Genomic DNA, 8,201 nt, shown 5'->3' with positions numbered 1-8,201 from the left:
CTGGGTATCTCCTGTATATAATTATATGTGTACAGCTGGTATAACCTGGGTATCTCCTGTATATAATTATATATGTACAGCTGGTATGACCTGGGCATCTCCTGTATATAATTATATATGCACAGCTGGTATAACCTGGGCATCTCTTGTATATAATTATATATGTACAGCTGGTATAACCTGGGCATCTCCTGTATATAATTATATATGCACAGCTGGTATAACCTGGGCATCTCCTGTATATAATTATATATGTACAGCTGGTATAACCTGGGCATCTCCTGTATATAATTATATATGCACAGCTGGTATAACCTGGGCATCTTCTGTATATAGTTATACTGTAAATGTATACGGTAGATGGAATATAGTTATCCATCTGATTCTGTATAGTGAAATGATCTGATATAACCTGGGTATTTTTTGTTGAATTTTCTTGAAATATTCCACATCATTAAATAGAAGTGGAGTAGATTGATCATGTCTGATATTTCACATAGCATTGGGCTGCTCTGCATCTTCTTATAGGAAGCTGATGGTGTTGGTGACTTTTACCTTTAGCGGCTGATGCTTCTCATCTTCGTAGCTGGGCAACAAAATGAACAACCTGTGCCAGATAATGATCGTTTCTGCGCTGTTATCATCAGAGACCCTTCATGTAATACAATTAACAGTAATCGCTTCTGACCAAGACATTAGCTGCTAATTAATGTCCAGCGCAGGTTAAAGACATTCCATGGAGCCAGGTCATTGACAGTGAAGACTCCGCACATCAATCATCGGACACCGATGTCTATGAGATCAGATCTCTTGCTACTCTGCTCCACTCACAATGAGAAGAATTAAGGTCACAGTTAAAAAATCATTATTACACTTACTCCACATGATCCAGTTACCCCCAATGTTCCCTCTAATGATTCATTACATTGAATCCTGCATCAAATCAACGAGGGGCAAGATCACTATAAATAATATCCTACCTACAAATGTCATGTATTGTATTCACTGCAAGTTATTAATCTGCTCTACGCGTCTTATCGAAGACAACAAACTAATCTACATGTTACTGAATTACAGATCATACCTAACATGCATACAAACAACGCAATATTCATATTATCCATAGGGCAGTAATAATAATAATAATAATCTTTATATAGCGCCAATATATTCCGCAGCGCTTTACAGTTTAACAGTTTCAAAACACAAGTCATAAGTAATAACGTTAACAATACAATAATTAAAGCACAATAAGCCGCCCCTGCTGGTGAGAGCTTACACTCTACAATGAGGTGGGGGAGATACAAAGTACAGGTGTGTATATACAATGATGTATTTACAGTGAAGGTCCAGCTATCTTGAGGGAGTGAAGGATGGATGGAGATAGTGAATGGGCTACACACGCACACTTACAGATAGAATGACTTTGATTAGTGACCGTGATAAGCTGCTCTGAACAAATGTGTTTTGAGGGAGCGCTTGAAACTATGCAAATTGTGGTTAGTCCTAATTTCTTGGGGTAGAGCATTCCAGAGGATTGGCGCAGCACGGGAGAAGTCTTGGAGTCGGGAGTGGGAGGTACGGATTAGTGCAGAGGTTAGTCGAACGTCGTTTGCAGAGCGCAGCGGTCGGTTCGGCCGATGGACAGAAATGAGGGAGGAGATGTAGGGGGGTGCCGCCCCGTGGAGAGCTTTGTGGGTGAGAACAAGTACTTTGAATTGGATCCTATAATGAATGGGCAGCCAGTGTAATGACTGGCGAAGAGAGGACGCATCCGAGTACCGGTTAGCCAGATAGATGACCCTGGCTGCTGCATTAGGTATGGACTGGAGAGGGGATAGTCGAGTGACGGGGAGGCCAATTAATAGAGAATTGCAGTAATCCAGGCGGGAGCGGATCAATGTTACAGTGAGGGTTTTTGTTGTTTCCATGGTGAGAAAAGGGCGGATTCTGGAGATGTTCTTCAGGTGTAAGCGGCAAGAGCGGGCAAGGGATTGTATATGAGATGTGAAGGAGAGATTGGTGTCAATCATAACACCCAGACAGCACACCTGCTGCCAGGGAGTTATTGTGGTAACACCCATGGAGAGGGAGATGTCAGATTTAGGGAGGTAAGTTGATGGCGGGAGCAGAAGATCAGTTTTGGAGAGGTTGAGTTTCCGATAGAGAGCGGACATGATGTTGGAGACTGCGGACAGACAGTCACTGGCGTTCTGTAGTACAGTGGGGGTAAGGTCAGGGGATGACGTGTATAGTTGTGTGTCATCAGCATAAAGATGGTACCGAAAGCCAAATCTGCTGATGGTCTGTCCAATTGGGGCCGTGTAGAGAGAGAAAAGAAGGGGGCCAAGGACTGAGCCCTGAGGTACCCCGACAGCAAGAGGAAGAGGAGATGACATGGAGCCAGAGAACAAAACACTGAAGGAGCGGTCAGAGAGATAGGAAGAGAACCAGGAGAGTGCAGTGTCCTTAATGCCTAGTGACTGGAGCCTAGAGAGTAGGAGATGGTGGTCAACAGTGTCAAAAGCTGCAGATAGGTCAAGAAGAATGAGCAGAGAGTGTTCACCATTGCATTTTGCTGTCAGAAGGTAATTGGGGCAGAAGCCGGACTGTGAAGGGTCTAAGAGGGAGTGACTGGAGAGGTAACGGGTAAGGCAGGAGTAGACTAGGCGCTCCAAAAGTTTAGAGATGAAGGGGAGATTGGAGACTGGTTTGTAGTTGTTTGTGCAGCATGGGTCAAGAGTGGATTTCTTTAATAATGGAGTAACGATAGAGTGTTTGAAGGAGGATGGGAAAATGCCCGAGGAGAGGGAGAGATTAAAGATTGCAGTTAGGTGAGTTGTTACTACTGGAGAGACTGGAGGAGATGTGAGGAAATGGGGTCATAAGTGCATGTAGTCGGATGAGAAGAAGAGATGAGTCTGAAGACTCCTGTGATGGGATCAAATGTGGAAAGTGAGCCAGGGGAGGGGTGGGAGTCACAGCACTTGGTGGTTGGGAGCGGATTTCCTGACAGATATTATCTATTTTCTCTATAAAGTGGGAGGCCAGGTCATCTGCACAAATGTCTGTGATCGGGGCTTGTGCTTTTGGCCTGAGGAGGGAGTGAAAGGTGTCAAAAAGTTTCTTGGGGTTGTTGGCTAGTGAGGAGATCAGGGTGGTGAAGTAGGTCTGTTTGGCGAGGTGAAGGGCAGAGTTGTAGGTTCTTAGCATCAATTTGAAGTGGATGAAGTCTTCTGGTGTGTGGGTTTTTCTCCATCGGCGTTCAGCACTCCTAGAGCATCGCTGGAGAAGTTGAGTTTGCGATGTGAGCCAGGACTGTTTTACTCTGTGTTTGGCGGTTCTGAGGGTGAGGGGAGCTACTTGGTCAAGGGTGCTTCTTAGAGTGTCATTGTAGTGATGAACAGCCAGATCAGGACAGGAAAAAGAGGAGATTGGGGACAGTGATGAGTGTAGGGAGTCTGAGAGTGTCTGAGGGTTAATGGCTTGTAGATTTCTGAATGTGTGGTAGGTAGGAGTGAGCTGGGGTGGGCGAGGATTTGTGAGTGTGAAGGAGAGATTGTTGTGGTCAGAGAGGGGAAGCGGTTATTTAGGTAGGAGATTGAGCAGAGCCGGACAAAGACCAGGTCAAGGGTGATACCGTCTTTGTGTGTCTCAGAGTTTGAGAGCTGTGAGAGGCCAAGAGAAGTGGTTAGTGTTAGAAGCTGGAATGCAGCTGTGGAAGTAGGGCTGTTAATGGGGATGTTGAAGTCTCCCAGGATAAGGGTTGGTAGTTGTGAGGACATGAAGTGCGGCAGCCAGGCTGAGAAGTGGTCAAGGAAGTGGGTAGCTGAGCCTGGAGGCCGGTATATGACCGCTACTCTGAGGGAGAGGGGACGGAAGAGCCTGATAGTGTGGACCTCAAAAGAAGGGAATGAAAGTGATGGAACTGGGGGGATGACCTGGAAAGAGCATTGTGGGGACAGGAGTATGCCGACTCCACCACCATGTCTGCTTGTTGGTCTCAGGGAATGGGTGAATTGTAAGCCACCATGGGAAATGGCAGCAGGAGAGACACTGTCAGAGTCCTGAATCCAGGTTTCAGTGAGGGCCAACAGATTCAGAGAGTTGTTCAGAAAGTAGTTGTGCAGGAAAGGAAGTTTGTTACATACAGACCGTGGATTCCAGAGGGCACAATTGAAAGAAGGAGATGAAGGAATGCAAGTAATATTAATAAGACTTCTATGGTTTTGATATGGGGTAGGGTAGGGGTTGAAGTTGGGGGATGGTGGACCAGGGTTGGGGGAGATGTCCCCTGAAATCAGTAGAAGTAGGAAGATAAAGAGCAAGTAGTTCTTAGAAATGTTAGAAGTTTTTTTGTGCAATGTGTTTGGCCAAGAAGGGCTGAGGTTTTTCAGGAAGGTGAGGAGTGCATGGGAGCTGTACATGGGAGAGGGAAGTATAGAGGGGCTGATGTGTATGAGTGGTGATGGAGGGGGGATGGGGCGGTGAGTGTGGATGGCAAGGGAATACACAGGAGGATAGAAATAAAGCACATGGTTAAAAAGGAGAGCAAAGTGTGAATTACCTGACTCCTGCCCTGACTAACCGTCAAGGAGTAACTTTTTGCTGGATGCTTAGCTAATGCGATGCTTTGCCCAATGTGTGCGACCCCTCACATGCGTGTACAGGGCCAGGAGAGAGGGATTGTGGGAGCTGCTTAGTTATAAATTAGCAACAGCTGCTCCACACATTCTGGTGTGCAATAGATGATCAAAGACGCAGTCCTCATTCCATCTCTATGCTATAGCACCTCTGTTGAGATAACATCTACAGAGTTTCCCTCCCATGGATATACAACAGTAAGTACTGAGAACAATGTAACAGATGAATTATAGCAAAGAAGTTGAATGAAATTGTTACCATTCTCACTGCTTGCTAACATTGAATGGAGTGAAATACATGCAGGCTGGTTCAGATCAATAGTTGAATGAAGTGGTTACCAGTAGTTATATTCTCGCACATAGGAGCAGTATTATAGTAGTTATATTCTTGTGCATAGGAGCAGTATTATAGTAGTTATATTCTTGTACATAGGAGCAGTATTATAGTAGTTATATTCTTGTACATAGGGGCAGTATTATAGTAGTTATATTCTTGTACATAGGGGCAGTATTATAGTAGTTATATTCTTCTACATAGGAGCAGTATTATAGGAGTTATATTCTTGTACATAAGGGCAGTATTATAGTAGTTATATTCTTGTACATAGGAGCAGTATTATAGGAGTTATATTCTTGTACATAGGGGCAGTATTATAGTAGTTATATTCTTGTACATAGGAGCAGTATTATAGTAGTTATATTCTTGTACATAGGGGCAGTATTATAGTAGTTATATTCTTCTACATAGGAGCAGTATTATAGGAGTTATATTCTTGTACATAGGAGCAGTATTATAGCAGTTATATTCTTGTACATAGGAGCAGTATTATAGTAGTTATATTCTTGTACATAGGAGCAGTATTATAGTAGTTATATTCTTGTACATAGGGGCAGTATTATAGTAGTTATATTCTTGTACATAGGAGCAGTATTATAGTAGTTATATTCTTCTACATAGGAGCAGTATTATAGTAGCTATATTCTTGTACATAGGAGCAGTATTATAGTAGTTATATTCTTGTACATAGGGGCAGTATTATAGTAGTTATATTCTTGTACATAGGAGCAGTATTATAGTAGTTATATTCTTGTACATAGGGGGCAGTATTATAGTAGTTATATTCTTGTACATAGGGGCAGTATTATAGTAGTTATAGTCTTGTACATAGGAGCAGTATTATAGTAGTTATATTATTGTACATTGGGTAGTATGATAGTAGCTGTATTTTTTACGCATGGTATGTAGTGTTAGAGTAAGTATATTTTTAGATTGGAGGTGATATTGATGCGCCCACCATGGCCGTGAGGTACCCGGAATTGGACTGGACAGTTCTATGGGGGAGGTCACGGGGCCGTGATCCATTTCCGTCACCCTGGTTGTGTCATAAAATAGAGGATAGTTATGTGGTGTTTAATCGTGACGCCTCCCGTGGTGTTCGGCAATGGGTGGTTGATGCTGTGGTTTTGGTCCACTGGGGCTGATCATGATGCAGCAAAGATGGTTCAGCTCCCCACTGGTAGAGCGGGGACCCAGGTCAAATATATTTGATTGTTCAGGTGGTGATGAACGTTGGAGTGCAGAGAATAAGTGAAGGACACAGAGAGGTGCAGTTTTCTTTACCTTTTACTTGAAAGTAGATGCAATCCGGGGTCCCACGTACAGATGACGGATTGAGTCCGGCTCGCCTGGAGCTATTCAGGGGATCCATCCTCCCAGGTGGGGTTGGGGACCTTCCTTCTGCGCTCTGTTTTTGGGTCCCTGCTGCTTTGTAGCTAAGCTGCGGCCCTCTCCTGCATGATGATTGCTAACCTCTATGGCAGACAGCGTGAGCCTATATCACGGGTACTGTCTTGTTCACTGTCAGCCCCAGGCTGTTGGTCTGCTGCCGTGCCTTCAGGTTTTCGGTGTGGCCAGGGAGCTTGCGGTTCCCTGCCCTCCAGATTTGGCTGTCAGGGCGTACAGCACCCACCCAGCCAAGGACTCTGGTGTCCTTTTTTGTCAGCGCTCCACTCTGGGGTCAACTATCTGCAATTGTAGTTCCCCAGAGCCCTTGTCTCTGCTTCTGTCCCTTCCCTCTCCACAGACCCACTGCCAACTCTCCTCTCTCACTGTCCTGTTACAAGCTCCAGCTCCTCCCGTTTCCATGACAACTCTCCTGTTTACTCTCTCAGCTGACTTCTTACTGACTCACTAACCCCACCTGCTGGCCAGAATTTATAACAAAGCTCTCCTTTCTGGCCAGGAGCAGGAATTGACATGTACACTGTGTTACCTGGCATGGGGACCCCGCCTGCCTCCAAGCATGACATCACCCCTTAGAGGGAGGCAATGTCACCATGGCAACCTGACTCTGGGGTGCCACATTATTAGATTATGTTTTGCATCTATTTATTTAGTATATATCTTCAGACTGTCGACCGGAATATTTTCACTTAACCTTTGACGCCGTGTTCTTTTGAGTCTATGCTTTTAGCTGATGGGATTATGACATTGTCTCTAATTATGTCTGCCTAATGCCAAAAAAATTACTTAACACTTCCTTTGCTGTACGTTACAAATCCAAAATTGCTGACAAAGTGTTGCTGACCCCATCACAGATAAAGCTGAACCAAGTGCAGAAATTGTGATCTCGTTAACTAATAATCACTTTGTCTTCTTCACAGAACTTCCCACATAAAATCGCTGTCACACTTAAAAGCTTCACTCTGTGCCTCAGTGAAATGGAATCAGTGACCCGCTCCGCACCTCCTCCGCTGTTTGTAACATTTGGTTTCAGCCTTGAAAAATGTAGACGGAAATTCTTAATTAAATCTGAAAGGCAGAATCTCACAAACTGCCAGACAGATACCAGACACAGTGAAGTGCAGGATGGAGAAAATAATGCAGGAAAAAAATTATAGCAAAAACAAAAAATAATAATAATTCAGTTTGTCAAAATAGTTATTTTTATCTTTATTCCATTAGAAATATGCTGTATTTAGAGCCAGTTATTCCCTGCTGTCTGCTATTTACATAACTCCCTTGGACTTGAATGGAGAGGGCCAAGTCCGAGTGCAGCCACCTAATGTATATGGATCATGTGAATATGGTGGCCACAAATCTCTCAGTACTAAATGCCTTATACTTCTGTGTCTTGCTCAGTGGTGGTCGGGCTCAGCCTCCTCACCTCGGCGGTGTCTCTGAGCACTGAGTACCTTGTACTTTTGTGTCTTGCTCAGTGGTGGTCGGGCTCAGCCTCCTCATCTCGGCCGTGTCTCTGAGCACTGAACACATTGTACTTTTGTGTCTTGCTCAGTGGTGGTCGGGCTCAGTGTCCTCACCTCGGTCGTGTCACTGAGCACTGGACACCTTGTACTTCTGTGACTTTCTCAGAGGTGGTCGGGCTCAGCCTCCTCACCTCGGCGGTGTCTCTGAGCACTGAGTACCTTGTACTTTTGTGTCTTGCTCAGTGGTGGTCGGGCTCAGCCTCCTCATCTCGGCCGTGTCTCTGAGCACTGAACACATTGTACTTTTGTGTCTTGCTCAGTGGTGGTCGGGCTCAGTGTCCTCACCTCGGT

Source organism: Dendrobates tinctorius, unplaced genomic scaffold (genome assembly GCF_039654945.1).
Source record: "Dendrobates tinctorius isolate UK_male_01 unplaced genomic scaffold, ASM3965494v1 ptg000054l, whole genome shotgun sequence".
NCBI classification, from domain to species: Eukaryota; Metazoa; Chordata; class Amphibia; order Anura; family Dendrobatidae; genus Dendrobates; species Dendrobates tinctorius.
Note: the sequence above shows the minus strand (reverse complement) of the source record.